The 20,535-nt window shown below is 42.0% G+C and overlaps 1 protein-coding gene across 9 annotated transcripts in view; it reads left to right on the forward strand.

Annotated features, from left to right (window-relative positions):
• The window catches only part of MCF2L (MCF.2 cell line derived transforming sequence like), a 1,277,242-nt gene that overhangs the window by 246,190 nt on the left and 1,010,517 nt on the right, over positions 1 to 20,535 (forward strand). The window contains exon 1 of one of the 9 annotated variants that reach the window (XM_086934396.1): positions 4,336 to 4,473. The exons of the other annotated variants lie outside the window; for them this stretch is intronic. The gene's annotated coding sequence lies outside the window, so the exon portion shown is untranslated. Of the gene's footprint in view, positions 1 to 4,335; positions 4,474 to 20,535 lie in introns of those variants that run through there. 9 annotated transcript variants of the gene reach the window in all.

Below are 20,535 nucleotides of genomic sequence, written 5' to 3' on the forward strand. Positions count from 1 at the left end.
CTTATAGGAAATTGGATATTCGGGGGCTGGTTGACGAAAGCATATTAGGGAACTTCTATAGTACTCCTATCCGTGCTCATAAATCTTTTCTGATTCAGCTTCCATATTTGTCACTAAATAAATTATGAATTTCATCTTCTGAGACACAAGGAGGCAATGTTGCACTGCACCTTAGCTGGTCATTGTATGTCTGAGTATGATCTTAGCCTATGATAAATATTAATTTTCTGTGGCACATTGCAGTATGTTGGTTATTCTAGCAAGCAATGTGGATAGGTTGCATCTGGGCCAAGGTAAAATAGCTTAAAAATGTATAAACCCTACACTAGCATTTCCTTTTTATCATTAGTGTTTGACCCAGAGGAAGAGAGATAAAGGGAGAAAAGTCAGCTATAAGAATGAGTAGAAATCAAGAAAAAACAGTAACAAAGGGAGAAAGTAGGGATAAAATAGAACCTGCATGAGTGATATAAAGTGGAGGGTGGAAGCAGCGGCGTAGCGTGGGTTGCCAGAGTCCGGTGTAAGGAAAGCATCCTTCCACTTTTCTGTGTCTGAGTGTTGCACCACAACACATGGAAATAAGAAAGCACACTCTCAGGCGTGGTCTGAGCACCCTGTTATGTTCCTGCATGACCACAGAAAGGTCATGGTGCACTACCAATCCACATGTTAATGATGGCATCTGATGGCATCATAACCAAAAAAGGTGCCCTTAAAACTCAAGCAGCAGATGCACATGCAGGTGTGCAACATAGGTCGCTGCGGCCCTTGCGGTATAAGGGGAACCAAACCCTTCAGTGCCCACCCAAACTCTTCATGCCACTCCAACCAATCCTTCCAAGAGACCCCATTCCGACTAAGCCAGTGAATATCTGAGAGATATTGGAAACTTGGGGTCCATCTTCACATTCTCCGAGGGGGCAGTGCGGGGGGGAGTGGGAGAGGAGAGCATCATTTTGTGTCACACCACTGTGTAACACACCAGCCTTGTGTAAAGCCCATCCTCCCAGTATGGAAGTATGTATGCTACGGATGGCACTGCGAACGTCAAGCCCATATGGGTTACGGATGCAAAAGCGATCCTGTCCTTCAGGCCTCATGTCTCCCTCAATAAATGCTCCCAAACAGAAGCTTGACTAGGACACTATGGTAGCCATCTATTGTCATCATTGCAGTCATGTGATTGTTTCAAAGTTCTGCATGCCACTTCACTACCTGATGGAGAAAGCGCATACAATGTTCTTTATGCTGTCATCTCTTGGACCGGTGATGATTCTGCAACAATGGTAACAGTGATGAAATCAAATTTTGATTAGCACATCAACAGGGATTTTGAACAAGAATAAGGGTTGGGAATTTACAGAATTCCCATATGCTAATGAGTTCTCATAAACATGTGTGCTGTGGCCATAGCTAAGAAAGATGTGAGAACACAAATAATCCAGGCCTGCCATTCATCCCAAAAAATCAGCTCATTCTCAGAGAACCAATATTTACTGAAAAATGTGTTAGAGCTTTGTTGGGCTCTAAAGCTGAGAGTCTGCCAGGAAAGGAAGACCGCAAAACTGCCACAAAGGGAGAACCAGGAACCTGCAAGAGTGAGATAAGGGGGCAGGGAGTGTCTGGTAGTGGATTAAAGAGGCATGATGTAGGACTACCAGCCTTATACGGTTTTGATTTACCGGAATTATTATGCAGAGTTTATTTTGTGGAACTGTGTACTTATTCTATCCTGCTTTGAAACCCCGACACCCTACACCCAACTTTTACCTTATAGGCTAAACTATAACCAAGACAATTTCAACCATACACTTGAAGGGTGACCAGGGTTCCCATGATAATTGGAAGCACTCTGTGACCTCATCAGGAATATGAAGTGCTATATAAAGGGAATTATGTGGTGGTGGTGGTCCCTACTCTGAAAATAAAAAGGCATGTTAGGCAATGCAAGGGGTTTGAAAAGTTCTATATTAAAATAATTTAACAACCAGCATCAAGGAAGGTATAGATAAAGGAACCCCATACTAATTCAGAATACATAAAGGCAGGCTTTCACAGGTGTGCTCATTTCTAAAGCAGAGCTCTTGTCTGTGGCAAGACAGACCTCCCTAAGACTCCACCACCATGCTTTCAACTATATGGAATGCAGGTAGCGGACAAACATTGTATGTCTGGGTTTCACCCTGAACTGTTGGTTGTGGGCATCTACCTACCCGCTCCTTATAGGCTTATGCTGATTCTGGGTCAGAATGAACATTATGGGTCAATATAGTGTATTTTGGTGTGAAGAAATGTAATGTAGCAACTTGACCCTATCTTTAATGAAAGGTGGCAGTTCTAGACAGTAGTTAATTTCTGGCCGTTGTTGCAGGCGGTGTGTATTAACTAGGGCTGGGCGTAGTTTGCGAAGTAGCGATTCGCAAAGCTACGCAAAGTGCACTTCGCGAGCTACGCGTAGCACTACGCAAACTGCGTAGTAGCCTGTTCGCACTGGGCAAGATGCCGTTTTCAATGATTGCACAGTGTGGACAAGCATCCGGCACTGTGCGATCATTGAAAACGGCATCTTGCACAGTGCGAACTGTAGTTTTCTGCCGCTCGAGTAGATTTTTACTCGAGTGGCAGCTTTCTCATCGCGGACTGGTAGTTTCTCAACGCGAGCGGTCGCGAGCATGCGCGACCACTCGCATTGAGAAACCTGACCTCCCTGCATTGAGAATCTCGCCAGGAGGTTTATTTTCCAAGTTCGCGATCAGCAACTTGATGTTGCTGATCGCGAACGAGGAAAAAGTCTCGCCGAGATGTCATTTTGCTTGCTCGCGCTCGCTAACTTGACGTTGAGGACCGCAAGCAAGCAAAAAATGACCACTGCACTACGCTACACGTTTTTGCACTGTGCTACGTGCAGTTTGCATAGTGCGAAGTAGCGCAAACTACGCAAGCGTAGCGTAGTGCTTCGCCCAGGCATTGTATTAACTCTCATTTTTGTGCCCACAAACACTACTCAAAAATACAACTTGTTACTTCCCATTTCAAATCCATTCTTATCATTCTATCCCTACTCTAAATTCTACTAAATACACGAAACCAAGAGCCCAACCCTAAAAGAACTAATGCACAAGGAAAAGAAATAAACACATTACTAACAGTGGCAGCTGGCACTGATTGGGGTGGTGGGGCAATGCAACCTTGTGATTGGTCTGAGCACCGTGGTTCGGTGTTCAGACGGGGACTGGGAGCCTGGGCATGTACTCCACCCAGGCTTTATGGGTGGAGAACGTGCAAAGTGCGCATGACTGTTTGCCCGGCCCAAGATGGCCAGGCAACCATTTGTGTGCACTTAATAGTTCCACCACTCCTTCCCCTGTTCTGAACAGCCCCGCCCCTCAAAAATAAACTGAACACAAGTTATCATTATTTTATTTTACACTGCAAAAAGCAGTGGGGCGACGCTATTCCGACTTAGCAGAGGAGCCACCGTTGATTATAAATCTACTAACTATTAAACTTAATCTTGGGTTCTGGAGTTGCTACCTGCTGCAAAGTGCTTCAATGCCTCATCAGGGGTAGTAAGTGCTATATAAATACAATTTACATTTTAAATTAGAAGTAACCAGGTTTTGACATGCAGCATGAGAGAGAAAGCCAGAAAAGAGAGATGAATGGGAAAGAGTATGACCGGAAACTGTGAGAAAGAAGATGGGTTGAAAAAGTAGGTGCAAAGTTGGTGCAAAAGTGAGGTAAAGATACCGGGGCCTTATTTATGAAGACCTTGCGCAGCCGGTGCGTCACTTTTAACATGGGAAAAAATGACGCACCGGTGGCGCAAGGCCTTCATAAATGAGGTCCCGTAAGTGTAGAGTGGATGAAATAAGAGGCGACTACAACAGCTGTGGGCGCCAACGAAAGTGTTTGCTTTTAAACAAATTAAGCATTGATTCTAGCAAGGCATTGTGAAGGTCAGAGTATTGTATTTGCTTATAATCCTTCTGCAAACCAGGACTTGGTGCAGCCAGCACATGCCTGTTTACTCGACATTGAACAAAGCAAACAGCCGCTAAGACGTGAGTACAGTTTTGGTCTTGAAGATTTGGCCGGATGTGGAAAGGAGCGCACACCTCTCTCAGAACACGTGCGGCACTTGGTTCCCACGTTAGCTTCTTGCATTTTGATGCACTCCCTGCCCAGCCGTGCTTTGCCATCGTTCTTGTGTGTTCGCTCACTTGGGGAAGGAACATGTCGGAGAGCCATTAGTTTCCAAGGCGATGAATGCGCGGCGGAGGGAGCCAGCTGAGTGGAATAGCTCCACAGCTCGGAGCGACTCGAAGCTTCGCCGCCTCACATCCGGCCGCGCATACTGATGGGCCTAACTGGCGCAGGCCGCAATGTTCCGCACTGCGCGGTGATTCCCAAAAGTTGGACGCAGGCGCGCACCTGCACTGTTTTCAGTGCGACGGACATATTCGAGTAGGGGTGAGTAACAAGGGATCTTCTTTGGGGTCGGTAGAAAGACAAACGTATTTTACCTGCTGTAAACTTTGTCATGATTCATGACAGCCCTGCAGTTTATGCTGTCTCCGGGACACCGTGACATCCTCTCTGTCACAGGGCTAGTTGTGTTACCCCATGATAATTAATATATCGCTTTGCATCCTCTGCAAAAGACCATTTGTGCGGCTGCATTTATAACTTGTTGTCGGTGGCCAGGTTAATTCACTTTTTTTTATACACCTTCCTTATTTTAATCTTCATACTAATGTACGTATTATGAGCAATACACTTTTTGTAAAAATAGGATTCTGCTATCACAGACAATGCCTGGATGACTGTCATGTACAGCGCTCTCAGACATGTTTGGGTGGAGTCGGACTTCTAAAACAACAAATACATAATTCTTTGGGTCAAGACCTTGGTCTGAGTTTTCTGTCATTCTCTCTTCCAATACTTACTTGCCCCACCGAAAAGTGAGAGCAGTTTTTATTTTTCATATTGTAGGTTTTTTTAAAGGCAGGTCTTAACCAGACCTGGTAGTAAAGAGACCACCATGGCAATATTGACAGATTAGGCGAAACAGTTGAAAGGGGCTGGACTCTTAAAAGTCCACAAAAAGACGCATCACTGTTTTTAACGCCAACCACAATTTATGACGGTGAACACTTGAAAACTTGAAAAGCGGGTCCCAATGGGAAGTTAAAGTTATGAACGTCGTTTTTGTATAGTGAAAAGCTGTTTAGCGATATAGTTAAAAAAAATAACATGCTGTATTGTATCATCACCTCATACCTACTTCCCCTGTGTCTAGGAGTTCAAATGAATGTATATCAATAATGTTTATATTTATTAGTCGATCTTCATGTCTGAAGTTTCTTCCTCCCCTTGAAGTAAATTTTAGAATTGGCTTAATGTGCTTAAATCTGAACGTATAGTAATTTATGTTGCTTGATAAAGTGGTATTCGAAACATATCTGGTTTTTCCGAAGTTCGTAGGATATAAGTGAAATTTGTCACGAAAGTTGTCCCTGGATTATGAAATTCATTCCATCTTTCGTTATTGTTCAAACTTGTGTATTCTCTGCTGCTTCCCTACAATGTGTATAAGGTTGTGTGCATTCTTATTTGCATTCTGAATGTATATTAAGGACATACGAAGAATTACTAGTTTTGGACATTGAAATGTATTGTTTTGACGACCTTCTGTATAGGCCAAATCACAATGAAATATGGAAGCTACTGAAACAAGAAAGGTGCACTCTTTCTCAGTGCTTTAGCTCTATTCAGTTTTCTTAGTGTCTCTCCCTCACTCTGCCTTAACAGCACTTCTTACTCAATCCACTCACTTACTCCCCAGAGTTCCTTCCCCGTCACTGGACAGGGCTATTTACATTCTTGCTGTACAGTGTCTTTTGCTATTCACTCTATTTGCACTAATCGCCCAATTTTGTTTGAGGAAATTTGTGGAAATTAACAAGAATTATGCCAATGGCGTGAAAGTGGTTTAACAGTATTTTATTTTGTACTTTAAAAAAAGTCTATACTGTTTACAGACTGAACTATCTCTCTACAAAACATTTACTGCCTGAGACAATATTCTGTTAGCTAAAAATTAAGTAAACTTGCTTGATGGAAAATGTTATGTAAGGCAGTATTCATACATTTTTGTAAATGTATCTTGCTTTGACCTTCTGTCCAGTGTTACACTCGCCTTAACCATAATGGAAATGAACGATGAGGCCTTTTTTGATTCCAGTCTGAAACACAGTAAACGTATTTAAGGGTTGTGATTCTATGTGATTGGATCTTGGTGGCACTAGAAACTGCGTGGGTGTTCGTCACCTCTGCTATCAAACTCCTAATTTTACAACAAGGCCTGATGCTGATGGGAGCATGAGTGGGGTGGCGGATTCCAATACCTGATTTAAAATGGCATGTCAGGAAAGAAGAGGGACAGCCTGTGGTGTAATCAGGCTGGGTTATCTGATAGATGCTTAACCACATGCGTGCGGCGGTTATTTTTGCGCTGTGCGGCTTTTTTCTAAAAGCCGCGTTACATGACGAGCTCAGCTCGTCATCCGCACACGACCACCGTGGCTGATGACGAGCTGAACTTGTCATCAGCAGTGAAGGGGTTAAAGCTATGGCAGACTCGGTCCTATGCCAACCATGTACAATTAAATGTCTGGAAAAGCAGAACAGCATCAGTCCCAACTAGTGGCGGCCCGTAATGTGCAGCAGGGGTGGGGCAGGCCCACACACGCATTCTCGCTTTCACACACCCACAGATATACAACCAGCACATAAACATGCACACACCCATTCACAGCATGCATGAGTGCAGAAACATTCATACATACAAACAGGCTCCCAACATTAAAAAAAAAAAAACGTACCAGACCGCATCTCGAGTGGCTGGAGTGAAGCCTCTGTTCTGAAGGAAGTGAGGGAAGAATGATCTTGCCACCTGCTCTTATTGGATGACCTTGTGAAAGGTCAGCCAATGATAGAAGGACCTTCCTTACCTTGTCACAGCGGGGGATGGCGTTAGTGAGAATTGCTGACCCCACCCAGTCAGTAATCCGCATCACTGATGGACACACTGATGGACACTGGGCCTGGAGTACTTCAGGGCTTAAAACGGAAGCCCCCAGGTCCTAGTCTATCAGTGACGTTCCTTCTTGTCATGAGAGGGAAGCTTACAGTAGATTTTGTCAGGCTGAGGAGGTCACGCCCACTCGGATGTGAAATCTTCAGCCTGGCTAACTTGGCTCTGTTAGCTAGGCACCTGCACATTTAGCACTTGTGTGGCACCTGGCTGCCTGACCCACACATGAAGAGTGTCTTTCAAGCTCACCTTTGCTGAGCCTGACAGAAATTCTTCATGCGCTGGTAACAAGTCAAGGGATGGGTCCCCTCCGCCCTTAACAGGCCACTGATGGTCCCAACGTAAACCTGTCAGATTTTTGTGGGTAGTCAGTCACAAGTCAGGACTATTACTCCAGCTCTCCTGCGGTTGCACCAGCCTTTTAGTTCTTGGCCTGGCTTATGACTGAGTCTACCTAAAAGTTAGTGGAGTTTCAGTATCACAGACGTGACCTGATTAACCCTGCCGTACATGCGTTCCTTTCAGTAGGGCTCAAGTCCTGGAAAAAGAAGTGGGGGACGTGGTCACCGGAAGTGATGTCACAACAGGAAGTGATGTCACGAAAGATTGCTTTCAACATCGGGCTCATTACCTCTCCTCGCTCAGCCCTTAGATGCCGCATAATGGGGACAGGGACGAGGCGAGCATGCCCATGTGACAAATGCAAGGTTCCCGTGCCCCGGTTCAGCTGGAACTACACGCTTTAATGCAGAAATAAATCACACAGAACTTGCTGTCACTTCTCGGGCTCTACCTTCATGGCAAAGTATGAATGGCTTGAGCTGCGTGGCTTTCAAAGGAAATCCGGAAGACCGGCATGTAAAGCGCTGCCTAATTTTTAGCTAATACCTCTGTGGCTTCGGCGTTTGCATCTGGCCGGCGCTCTCCTGCTGAGCCTGATTTTAACAGGGCCGCTGCGTTTTTGCAGACAAGAAGCAGGACCACCGCCTCTGACAGACTAAACAGGGGCCTGTTTCAAACACAACAGCACATACATCACAGCCAGCCGAGGGGTCCGCGCGAGCGGGGCTTCTTCCAAGGCAGGGAAACTGAAATTTATTAATGGTGCTAACCGCAGAGAGGCCAAAGAGTGAGGTCCAGCTGTTTGGCAGGGGGGATGGCGTCCCTGTTATATCCTGCTCTTCCTCTCTCTTTGTCCTTCCTTAGTGTTAGTGTCTGCTTGTCTATGTCATGTCTCTGTGATGTCATCCATGATTCTACCTGTTGCTATTCAAGGGATTTATCAGTTACCTGGAGGCTGAGCAGGAAGTTATCTGCTCCCGGTGGGGTTTCTTACCATATTACATTCCTACCTGAATGCTGTACCTTCTATCTAATCACAAGAATAAATATACTACATGTACATTACAACAAGGACCCATCTTCTTTATTTTACTGAATTTAACACTGGCATCGAGGTAAAAAAGGACCCTGTCGTGTTGCCCCTTTAATTTGTACTTGGAATTGTTTTGCCTTAAGTGTTCCTTTATGTCACAGGATTCCTTTCCTAGCTTCTGTGTGTGACAGTTGCTGAGAAGAAGTCCTGTGTAGGTTGTACCCTACCTTGCTCCTGTGCTTTCTCCAAATAAACCTACTTTTCTACTAAATATTGAGTGGACTCAATACTACAATTTTGGCGACGAGGTCCAGGAAGCACCAGGAACCCATGAACCCTGATGATTTTGATTTAATAATTTTTAACTATTTTTCATATTTACAAGGAAAAATTTATTTAAATACTTTTTATCCTATCTTCAATTTCTACCACCTCTGACAATTCTCCTGCATTTTGGAAACCTTCTCCATCAAGAATTCTGCCTCTACTGCTGGTATTTGACTGTTTCCTTACTGCCTCTTCCAACTGCTTCTACTCCACAACATCATGTGAGTAACCTCTTCGTTACTTTGACCCCGTTTCCTGAATGCGCTATTACCCTTGAGATTACTTCAAGCGCTGCGCAGTGTCAATTACTCTAAAGAGTTTGTTTTTAAGAAGAGTGCATTTTTCAAAAGACAGTTCAAAGGAAGCCTACTTGGATCGAGCGTTTTCAGCCTCGAGCATCTTCTTTCTCGAGCGCCTGCATTCTCGAGCGCTTCCATTCTCTGACTCTCTGGCTGCAGCAATCTTCCTTCTGTGCTCGTCACTCCCTCACGTCAGACGCACGTTACGCGCTGACGTAGGACGCCGGCGGCCATTTTGGGTATTTGTTTATCCTCATTGCCAGCGTTTCCACAGCAACGTTATCAGCGCTTCACCTTTCCTTCGTCTAAATATTATTCCTCAGCGTTTCTTCATTTAAAGGCAGAACAAGGCGGTTTCCATCAGCGTTTTTTAGCACCATTTACTGTAGCATTTCAACCAATTATTTTCCTGTTCAACAAGTAAGGTTATTTTTTTTTTAACTTCATTTCTGACTTTGTGACTTCCTCATGGCTACTCAAAACTTTACAATACAATCTCCTCAAGCATTTTGGCCATCTGGTTCAGAACCCTGCATGAAGTGGCTTCAATGGAAGGCATATTTTCTAAACTTTATTGATACCATCGATGAAGAAGCAAAGATGAAACCTGAAAGAAAAAAAAAAATATTTTTACATTCTCTTGGTGCTGGGGGTTTAAAAGTATATGAGGAAATGTCAAAGTGTACAGGTGGTGGAGATTCTAATGTTTTTGATGATATTCTAATCGATTTTGATAATCATTTTTCCCCAAAAGTTTGCATTGGTATTACCAGATATAAATTTTTCCGCAGGAAACAACAACCTGGAGAAACTATAGACGTTTATATTTCTGAATTGAAAAAGATTGCTGATGACTGTAAGTTTGATCACCTTCAAGAACAATTCATAAGGGATCAAGTCGTAATGCATGCATCAGATCCATCAATCCAAGATAGACTGTGGATTAATGGCGATTCTGACCTTAAAGATATTTTAGCTATTGTTAGGAAGGCTGAACTTTCGGGTCGCAGCGCCAAAGCTATTAAGATTAATCAGAAAGATTCTCCAGACCCTAACGTTGTTTCGGAACATACTGTTTCTAGAGTTCAAAGTAAATCTGGTTATAAACAGAAGTTCCAAAATAAACCTAAGTCTGGTGAGGTTAAAAAAACGGATAAAAATCCGGACAACCTCAAATGTTTCAGGTGTGGCAGTAGTTCACATTTGGCTAACTTTAAAATGTGTCCTGCCATTAAGGAAAAATGTTCCAATTGTGGGTTAATTGGTCATTATTCCAGAGCTTGCCACAGGTCTAAAAGTAAGAAAGTAAAGGTGATTTATGATTCTTCTGATTCTAGTGATGAAGAAAATTTAGTTAGAAAGGTTTTACATTGTTCTGTAGAAGACGAATGTATTAAAAAAGTTTCACATTGCTCTATGGAAGATGAGTGTGTCCAGAAACCACTTGAGAAAGTTTTTATCTTCAACATTAATGACTCCTTCAAAGGAAATGTTCTTAAAAAACCTATGTGTGACATGAGGATTGGTGGGGTTCCCATCAACATTTAGGCAGATTCTGGTTCCCCTTACACTATTGTTAATGAAAAAGTGTGGAATTCTGATTTTGCACAATACTTAGGTAATGACTTTTATGCTTCTGATATTTCTCCTGAGGGGTATTTGGGAGAAAAGATTGAAATTATCGGTTTCAAACCTTTAAAATTCAGGTTTAAAGATAGAAATTCCCTAGGGAAACTCTATGTTTCTAAACGTGGTCCTTCTGTCCTTGGATGGAGAGATCAATGGAATTTAGATATTATTCTTAATCCCAATAGTCCCGAACCTGTTTTAATAGTTGATGACGGCGAAAAAATTGGCGATTCCATGTTTAAAAAGTTTCCCAAAGTTTTTAGTGGTAAAATCGGTAATCTACAAGGATTTTCCCATCGTATTGTTTTGAGAAGTGATGCTAAACCTAAAATTTTTAAAGCTAGAAACATACCTATCTTAGTTCGCAATGATGTTGAAAAAGAATTAGACAAGTTGGTTAAGGAGGATATCATTGAGGCTATAGAATCCTCTGAATGGATTTCTCCAGTTGTTATCGCCAGACGTGCGAATGGCAAAATTAGGCTATGTGTTGACCTTCGCCATTTAAATGAGAACATCGTTATTGACAAATTTCCGTTACCCAAGATCTCTGAAATGTTGTCTTCCGTTAAAGGTGCTACCATATTTTCTACATTGGATCTTTCTGCCGCATACCATCAGATTTCCTTGGATTATGACAGCAGGCACCTCACTGCATTCATCACCCCGATGGGTTGTTTTCAATTTAAGAGGATGCCATTCGGCTTAGCCTCTGCTGCTGCCATTTTCCAACGTATTATGCACCAATTATTTGGCAAGCATCCCAAAATTAAATTTTTCCAGGACGATATTTTAGTTTATGGTAAAGATGAATCAGAGCATAATTCCATTCTTGAAGAGGTTCTTAATATTCTGGATAGTAAAGGGTTAACCATTGAGTTTTCCAAATGTCATTTTGGAGTCAAATCCGTAACTTACTTAGGTCATGTTCTATGTTCCGATGGTGTGTCAACTAAACCCAAACTCGTTGACGCCATTAAGGAAGCACCCTCTCCGACCTGCAAGGATGATGTCCGATCATTCCTCGGTATGGTAGAATTCTACTCTAAATTTGTTAAAGGGTTTTCTAGTAAAGTTTTTAATATTAGACAACTTTTGAAAAGTAAGGTTAAATTTGAGTGGTCCGCTCTTTGTGAGAATGAATTTAATAGTATTAAATCAGACATCATCAATGCCCCAGTGTTGTCCCCTTTTGACTTAGACCTTGATTCTGTCATTACGGTTGATGCCAGTAACAAAGGTTTGGGGAGCGTTCTTTCACAAATTGACAATTCTGGGAAAGAACACATTGTCGCCTTTGCGTCCAGGGCTCTTTCAGTTCCTGAAAGCAAATTCTCTGTCATTGAAAAGGAAACTCTTGCAGTTGTCTGGTCCTTAGAACATTTTCTGAGTTTTGTATGGGGCAAAAGCTGTGTAGTCAGAACTGATCATAAACCCCTTACCAAACTCCTCTCCACTGAAGGCCTTTACAATGCCACTGCTAGAATTGCTAGGATGACCATGCGCTTACAAGATTTTGTAATCAAAATTGTTTATTTTCCAGGCAAAAACAATGTTATTGCTGATTTTCTTTCGCGCATGCCCTCAGACTTGCAAGAATGTGAGGTTAATGAATGGGATTCCTTTCAAGTTGCCCTTGTTCATGATGATAATCCTTTTTGCATCGAGAAAAAAGTTTGGACTGAAGAGTATGTTAAGGACAATGTCCTGGTTTCTGTTGTTTCTTTTATTCGCAATGGGTGGATAGAAAAAAGTAAATTATCCTCTGACCTTAAACCATTCTGGGAGGTCAGGAATGAGCTTACTGTTTTAGAAAACACAATTTTTCGGGGTGATAAAGCTGTTCCCCCTGTAACGTTGAGAGACTCCATTTTAGGGTTATGCCACAAGGATCATTGTGGTATTGTTTAAACCAAGCAAAATATCAAACAATGGTACTGGTGGCCAGGTATTGATGTCATGTCTGAAAGAATGGTACGGGAATGTGTTGTTTGTTCCAACTCGGATAAAGTTCTCAATACTTTGAAACCAGACATGTGTGTACCTATAGTTCCTGATGGTCCTTGGCATACTGTTGCTATGGATATTATGGGACCTATCGGTGTTTGTCAGAAATTTGTGATTTCTATCATTGATATTTTTTCAAGGTGGCCCTGTATTACCATTGTGAACAGAGTCGACTCAGCCACAGTCTTAGAGTTTATTGATAGAGTTTTTATGGAGGAAGGTCTTCCTACGCAAATTATCAGTGACAATGGTGTCCAGTTCTTATCTAAACTGACTAAATCTTATTTTGACAGGACAGGTATAATCCATAAAACCACTTCATTATATAATCCGAGTGGTAATGGATTATGCGAGAGATTCAACAAAGTCCTGAAAAATGCTATTCAACTTGCCATTATGAAAGGAGATGATTGGGAAGTTGGTGTTTACAAAGCTGTTTGGTCCTATAGAACCAATATTCATGATGCTTTAAAGATGTCACCTTTTGAAATTATGAGAGGCCGTGTTGCTAGGACTAAGTATAATCCTAATTGGTTGCATAAAAAAGATTGTTTAGATATCTGTATGAATGAAGTTAAAGACAATATTGTTGGAAAACATCTCCAATACAAGAAGGAGTTTGACAATAAATTTGCTTCTGGTTCCACAAAAGTTGAAGCTGGAATGCTGGTTAAAGTTAAAAAACCATGGAAGGTTCGCAAGGGTGATTCTCAGTTTTCTAAACCTTTAATGATTAAGAAAGTTCTACGCAATGCTGTCCTTTTAAGTGATGGTAAAGTATGGAATTTAAAGAGAATTGCTATTTACAAAGGGAATAAAAATTCTTGCACTGTGAATCCTACAAATTTACCCAACTTTGTCGCTAAGTCCTCCTATTGTTCAAAAAGAGGATCATGGTGGTTTTCTCTTTTCTGAAAATATTTCCGCTTCTTCTGAAAATGCTGTAAATGTTTCAGCTCCATCTGAAATTACTTCTGTTCCTATTGGCACCTCTATTGGTGACAGTATTAATAGTGAAGTTGTTCCAGATGTTTCTAGTAAGGATTTTTTGGTTTCTTCTGGCAGTGTCAATGATTTTCACCATGCTAATGATTGCGGTTCTTCTAATCGTAGCAACAACAACACCACTGTTAAAGATTCCAATTGTTTTGAGAATCCTGTTATTGGTAAGAAACGTGTTTGTTCCAAACCCATATGGTTACGAGATTTTGTTTGTTGAATCATTTTGTTTTTTTTTGTTTTTTTCATAAGGAAGAAGATGTGTCGTGTTGCCCCTTTAATTTGTACTTGGAATTGTTTTGCCTTAAGTGTTCCTTTATGTCACAGGATTCCTTTCCTAGCTTCTGTGTGTGACAGTTGCTGGGAAGAAGTCCTGTGTAGGTTGTACCCTACCTTGCTCCTGTGCTTTCTCCAAATAAACCTACTTTTCTACTAAATATTGAGTGGACTCAATACTACAGACCCATTTAAAAGAAAAAGGACTTCATTGAATTTAAAAAGGACATCATTGCAACCAAAGACAAGAAGAGAAACAATTAAAGTTACTTTCCTGCTTCTGGGTACCCCACCGGTGTCTGTATCCAACTGACAACCTCAACCCAGAGCATTGGAATAACCTTTGCTGAAGTAATACTACTACTATATCATCTGGCACTAGAGCAAACTTAAAGGACTCTGTTTTCATCTAGTGAGTCAGCGTTTTACGTGAGTAACGTTACTGCTGCTGTCTGCCCTAGGTGTGCCTGTGCTACTTCTGCAACCTCCTGTTTAAATGAAAGTGTGCCTGTGCTATTTCTGAAATCTGCTGTTTAAAAGATTGTAAGCTCACTTTGTGACTTCAGTTTATTGCCTGCGCAACTTGTGCCAGCCTGCTGTTTAAAGGTCTCCTGTTTACAAAAGCGCTACTAACTGGGACCGTTACAACCTGCAATTAAAATTAAAGTCTGCCTGCATCAATCTGTGTGAACTCCATGTTTCGGTACCTTGGAGGTTGTGCACTAGCAGTTTGAGTGAAGAGACGGCTATTCTACTTTGTTATTTGGCTTGCCGTGTGGCCTACGCTGAGACCTGATGCCTATTTCTGCCAACCACGTCCTGAGCATACTCTGCAAACTGTGCTGGAATTCACATGCCAGCGCTTGGCTCTACACCATTTGGGAGTCTGCCTACATGCCTGACTTCGAGAATTGGAACTTGATCTGCACACCATTAATTTCTGACATTACACTACGTTTGGATCTGTAACCCGGGTGAGAGATCGCTCACCGGTGTTTGCTGTTTCATGATTTATTTATTTATGTATTTCCCTTGGAAAAAAAAATTGTGTTCTCCAACAAGGTACTGTTTGATTTTCTTTACATTTTCCCATGGACATTTCTACAGAGCTGTTTGTGTCTCCCTTCATTCAAATGACAACGGTGACTACTTTTATTATTTTGATTTGTTATGTTTAAGATGTTGTGAACAATTTTGCATATTTCCTAATTTATGCAATGTGTAGTTTGCGCTGTAATTTACCCTTGAGTGCATTTCTTCTAAGTACTGTGGTGTGCTAAATATCTATTTATATGCTCAATGCTTAGAACTCTGTTTCTAGGTTATGTATGTATGCTGTTACATGTTCTTTTCTGTGTGGATTTGCAAGTGATACATTTTGAAATAATTTATTCTATTATTGCCTACATTACTGGAGCCACGTTTGTGCTCAACCTTTGTTGAGGTGCTCATTTGCTTTCATTTTGGTGATGATTTGTAGGCGTTATGCTTATTGGGGTCATTTATGTGCTCAACTATGTTGAGGTGCTCCAATTTGTTTTCATTCTTAGTGATGATGAGCTAGAGTGATGCTCAATTTTGATGTTTATTTCTGTTATGAACCACTTTATAGTGCTCTATTGTTAGAGGTGTTCATGTGCTTGCTATTAGAAGCCATAGGGGCTCAATTTTATTGTCATTTCAGATGAACCACTTATAGTGCTCTATGGTTAGAGGAGTTCATCTATTTACTGTGAGGAGCCACAGGGCTCAGTTTTATTGGTGATTTTCTGTTACTTACTGTGAGGAGCTGCAGGGTCTCGGTTTTATTCTATTGATAGAGAAGTTGTGCATTTTCTGTGAAGAGCCGTTTTGTCATGGACCACTTTTACTGTGCTCTATGTTTAGAGGAGTTCATGTGTTTACTTTGAGGAGTTGGGCTCATTTTTATTGTGCTTTGTTTTAGAGGAATAGAAAATATTCGAATTTGAGGAGTTGATATTTCATTTTCTATCCACGGTACTGAGCCATACTGTACCTTTGCTCATTTGTATTGAGATGTTCAGTTTTCATTTCATTTAAGCTTACATTCTTTTGTTAGCTTACGGTGCTTGTACAACCTTTGTACCTGCTCCCCTTTGTTACTCTTATTTCCATCATGTTGAAGAGGGTGTTTATCTCTTGTGCATTCATGTTCTTTCTTTCTCCTGCCTTTCTGCTTCTGCTTTCTTCTGTTTCATCGTATTCATTTTTTTCAATTAAAGGAGGGAGGTGTGTTATATCCTGCTCTTCCTCTCTCTTTGTCCCTCCTTAGTGTTAGTGTCTGCTTGTCTATGTCATGTCTCTGTGATGTCATCCATGATTCTACCTGTTGCTATTCAAGGGATTTATCAGTTACCTGGAGGCTGAGCAGGAAGTTATCTGCTCCCGGTGGGGTTTCTTACCATATTACATTCCTACCTGAATGCTGTACCTTCTATCTAATCTCAAGAATAAATATACTACATGTACATTACAACAAGGACCCTTCATCTTTATTTTATTGAATTTAACAGTCCCCCTGGTAAAATAAGTGGGGGACGCCATCCACCCGCGTTGTACCCCGACTCGAACCCTGCCTTTCAGTCACAAATGTGTTTGGACCACTGAAAAAGGCAGGAGGACTGTGGCAAAGTGAATCAGTAGTCTGGTCTGTGTAGCTAAAAGTCTGGTGTTGCTGTGTTATGTACAAGTCAGTCATATGCCTCTAAAAGTCTAATGGGCTGTCAGAAGTCAGGACCGTGCCTCTGAAATCTCAATCAGGCCTCTGCTTCTGAAAGGTCAGGGGAGCTGGGAAAGGATGAATCACAAGTCGGTACTGAACCACAGAAAATCCAAAAAGACTGGGTAAGTGTCATTGAAAATAAGCCACTAGTGTTTGGACAGAGCATGTTAATAATCAGAGATGTCCTCTGAGTAGCCAGTAGAGCTGGGAAAGTGTCACCAGATATTTGCTCTGTACCCCTGACGGCTTTTGTGGATGGGAGTGCGATGGTTACAATGCAGGCCATGTTCTCCACAGGGCAGTTGTGGCTATGGCAGAGGGAGCCACAAGCCAATCAATCAAATCATACATAATCAGATCGCTAGCAATCAGAGAAAACCAGAGGCTGAAAAGTTTAAAGCTGAACACAGAAAAATCCAAATGGAACTACACAAATTTTTTAATGAAATGCTCACTGAGACCTTAATAGTTTCAGTTTCATCAACTTTTATTCGATTATCAATTGAATAATCATGAAAAGTACATGTTAAAAAGTTTTAAGGACATAAATGAAAAAACGATAAAGTCGCAGAGAAATTAAGTCGCAGGAAAAAGGCATTTTAAAACAGTGAAATAGTTTTTGCAATTTTTAGCAGTTCTAGTTTAGCTAGAGATATTACGACGTATTGTTATGACTGCTTTAAGAAAAGTTTTAAAGATTGCAAATAAAAGAATGCTGGGTAGGATTGTCTGAGTCCACTGGTTCGAAGAATAGGGATAATCCATGTTTTCCTTGGTAGTTTATAATATTTACAAAAAAGGACTACATGGATCGTGGATTGTAGAGAGATTCCGTCACAGGGACACCTCGTCAAGTTACGGGACCAGTTTTGCATTTCCGGAAATGAAACCAAACGGAAAAAAATGTTAAAACGTAGTCTTGTAAGTAAAAACTTTTCATGGTTGGATAAAAAGTACGTCAGGTAGGGCTGAATGCATTTTCCAGGCTGTAGTGCACAGATTATTTCGTTTTGTGGTTTAACAATCTCTGCCTGGTTTCGAAGGTCCCTCAGATGGCCCAAACACATTAGTTTTAGTTGTTTCCTGGAAATATCTTCCACTGAGGGAGGTTCATTGAAGTATTGTTCACGGTCCAGGTCCTTAAAGAAATTATATATGTAGTTTAGCCATGGGATTTTTCGCCAGTTTGTCATGCCCAAACAGTCAGTGATGAGGGAGCGAGTAAGATAGCTTTCGGGATTGCACCATATTCGATGCCACAGTAAGATGGGCTGGCATCGGATGGTGTCAATGATGTACTCCATACCAAGCTCCCGTGTGAGGCTAATACCAGGGAACTTTGAGGGAGGGCTAGGATGTACTTTATAAAAGCGTTTTCGGTGACCTGAAGCTGGTCAATACGTCCATAGCCCCAAATTCCAGCTCCGTAGGTGGCCACACTATGGCATTTTGCGTAGTATATGGTCAGGAGTTCAGGTGGAGCTGGTTTTCCCAATTTCCTCGAGAAGGAGGTTAGTGCTGAGGTTGCACGGCGAAAATGAAGATTTCTGGCTTCGATTGCCTTTTTCCAGTTCATTGCATCATCCACTAAGATGCCCAGGTATGGATAGACCGGGGTTTTTTCCAGTTTGATGTTATTGACCGTTATGGGTTTGGAGTTTTTAATCCTAGGGCCGATATTCATTGTGAAGGTTTTCTTGATATTGATTTTGAGACCGAGTGAATCCATAAATGCTGTGTATTTGTTAAGTTGTAGCTGGAGTTGATTTAAGGTCCGTGCTAAGATTACTGAATCGTCAGCATACAGAAGGGTGGGTATCGGGCGATGGTTTATCTGGGGCAGATCCTGACTCCCTTCCAGCATAGCCTGTTCAAGCCCATTTGTGTAAAGGTTGAACAGGAAGGGAGCCAGTACACATCCCTGCCTTACTCCCTTCGTTATTTGAAAGGGTCGTGATAGTTCGCCGCTGGTACCAAATCTTACTCGGCCTTCAGCATTTGAGTAGAGTTCTCTCAGGAATGTTAATATCGGGGGGTCCACACCAAGGTCAGTTAATATTTGCCAAAGCTTCGCATGCTGGACGCAGTCAAATGCCGCACTTAGGTCGACATAGACGAGGAAGATGTTACCTCCTTTAGCGTGAGCATATTTGCCAGCAAGAAGAACAAGGTTGAGGGCCTGCTCCACGGTCCCGAGTCCCTTCTGGAAACCGTATTGCAGGTCGGTTATGATGTTATCCTCCCGGGCCCAAGATTGTAGTCGGCCCAGGAGTAATCGACCTGCGATCTTACCCATGGAGTCCAGAAGGGAGATTGGTCTGTAGCAGACGGGATCATTGCGGTCACCTTTTTTAAAGATGGGTAGTAAAATTGAGGTTGACCATGAGTGAAAAAGGCCGGTTGAAACTACTGCTGACATGACCCTTATGATTATTTTTGACCAAAAGTCTACGTCGTGGAGGAACAGGTCCATTGGAACCCCATTGGGGCCGGGGGCCTTGCCCGTTTTTGAGGCCCTGATTGCTTTTATGATTTCGTTTAGGGAAAAATGTATCTTAATCGGATAGATGTTGTTTTCCGCCAGCCGGGCTTCTCGTGTTGGATTGTTTACTGCGGGGTCTGATGGTGTTCCAAAGATTTTTGTGAAGTGGGAGACCCAATCGTCCTCAGTTATTGCCACGTCAAGATGTTCAGGGTCTGTGCTATTGGCCAAAAAAGGAGATCTAATGGTTTGCCAGAATGCAGTGCTGTCTTTCTTTTGGGCACTATCGTGTAAGCGTAACAAAGATCTTGTTTGATTTGTTTTTTGCGGTCTTGCCGAGCAGAGTTATAGTTTTTCCTCAGGTGAGAGATTTCCTGGGGATCTCTCGTAGGCTTACGCAGAGCTTCTTTGAGGGATGTGAGTGCCTTCCGACAAGCGGTGTCGAACCATCTCGTGGTGGGGGACTTGGTCTTGTTTTTTAAGTTGATGAATAACTCATCCCTTATTGTTTCCTGGATGCTTTGGAAACAACTAACAATTATTTGCGGAGGTGTATCCAGAGACATACATTTGGATAGCCATTGGTCTGTTTTTTCGAGGACCCTCTGAGTCATCTCTTCTGGGTCGATCTTTGTCCATTTAATTGTATACCCGTTCAGTTTGTTCATGGACAATAGATGCTGATTTAGCGAACTGGGCTTTGCAGGGTGTGCTCCTGACCGTTTGATGTTGATTTCCATGCTGAGAGGATAATGGTCGCTTATTGGGTTTGATCCAATTTCAAAGTTCGTTAATTGCCCTTTGAGTGAGTTTGAGGCTATTATATAGTCTATGGTTGTGGAATAGCCTCGCCCATGGAAGGTGGGTAAGTAATCCTGCTGCGGGTTAACCAGTTCATTGACATAGTCCATATCTAGGGAGAATAGGATTTCATTAAGTTTGTTCCCACATGTCGAGTGGGCAAAGTGAGGAGTAGGATTCCCAAGTTCATTCTGGAGACCACAGTTTCCATTTTTGTGATTTGGGCATAGAGGGAAGTTGAAGTCGCCTCCCCAAATGAGTTGAATTGAAGATATGCGGTTTTCAATTTGAAGTGAGGTTAGGAAAGTAGCTATCTCTTCTAAGTTTGACCAGCATTCAGAGGTACCAGAGTTATTGTAATAGTCGATGAGTATATAGTTATTGTCTTTGGGTGCTGTTAACTGCATGATTTGGATGATTTGGAAAGTAGATGATTCCTTTAGTAGTTTCACACTGAGAGGAAGGGTATTAGCAACGTAGGTCGTGAGCCCCCCCTTT

Source organism: Lissotriton vulgaris, chromosome 8, assembly GCF_964263255.1.
Source record: "Lissotriton vulgaris chromosome 8, aLisVul1.2, whole genome shotgun sequence".
NCBI lineage: Eukaryota > Metazoa > Chordata > Amphibia > Caudata > Salamandridae > Lissotriton > Lissotriton vulgaris.